Genomic DNA, 1,300 nt, shown 5'->3' on the forward strand with positions numbered 1-1,300 from the left:
CTATTTATGTCAAAAGGTGTTTTACAGATCAGATTCCTCATTATTCTTTAACGTTGTATAGTAGTTTATTGCATTTACTTTACTTATGCATTCTTCCACCTTCTTACTATTTTGAATTGTCCTGTGATGATCGTGGGTGTGCATGCATCTGTTCATGCTGTGGTTATTTCTTTAGTGTATAGACCAAGTACAGGGAATGTCAGGTCATAGGATATTTTTACTCTCACTCTTTTGAGGAAGCACCATAGTGTTTACTATGCTGTGGAAACGAAACCAATGGCAGGTGATCTAACAGTTAAGCTGCCATGAGAAGTGGATTCTAAAACACTGTTGGCAGAAGGTCCAACAGTTAAACTGCCTAACAAATGAATCCAGCCTCTTTCTGGACTTCTCCTGTGACATGACTGTCCTGACTTTCCTAAATAAACATTGGTCATCCTTGAAGGGTCTCCTGGTCTCCATACACATCTCTGACGGATCTCCTTCCAGCCAGCCCAAGATGTGAACGAGAGTTGTAAATGGTATGTTCAGTAGGGACCTATGGTTGTAGGCCTGTGTTGTAGATGGCATATTCAATAGGGCCTTAACCCTTAATCTTTCACCCTCAGAGAGGCCAGTGGTTTCAAACTGCTTTGTGGTCAGCAGCCCAATGTGTATTGTACTATACCACCAATGTTCTTAAAAACAAAATCTCTCCATCCTGTCAAGCATTTTCGTTTCATTTTTTTCCTTTTCTCTTCTTAAAGCTTTGCTGTCGATGGGATAAGGTGGCATCTCATCATTGTTTCGATTTGCATCTCTTGTGATCATCAGGAAAAAAGAACCATCTCGAACCCCAAATTCCTCACCCTTTCCCAAATCTATAACATGAAATAAATGTCCTGTTGGGTAATAAGAGCCTTTTGGTGTAGCGGCTTATGTTTTGGGATGTTAGGATGACCACAAGGTTAGCAGTTCAAAACCACCACCATGCTGCAGAGGAAAGATGCTTTCTTTTCTTTTAAACATTTATCTCTAGAACCCAAAGGGCCAGCTCTCCTCTGTGCTCGAGTCATGAGTCAGGAATTGACTCAATGGCAGTTGAGTTGTACTTTTGTTTGTTTTTAGCTCTGTGGGCAGTGGTGGTAGTTTCTTGGAACTCCTTGTGATTCTTGCACATTTCTGTAAACCTAACACTGCTTCATGACACACATAAAAACAGTATTTCTTTGTTAGAAGGTTTAAGATCTTCTGGTTTATCTCCAGGTATTTAGTGTATTTTTTTATACATAAAAGTGTACTGGATACAAACATGGAGACA

Source organism: Echinops telfairi, unplaced genomic scaffold (genome assembly GCF_000313985.2).
Source record: "Echinops telfairi isolate 266 unplaced genomic scaffold, ASM31398v2 ScPeMD7_7470;HRSCAF=8508, whole genome shotgun sequence".
Lineage (NCBI taxonomy): Eukaryota > Metazoa > Chordata > Mammalia > Afrosoricida > Tenrecidae > Echinops > Echinops telfairi.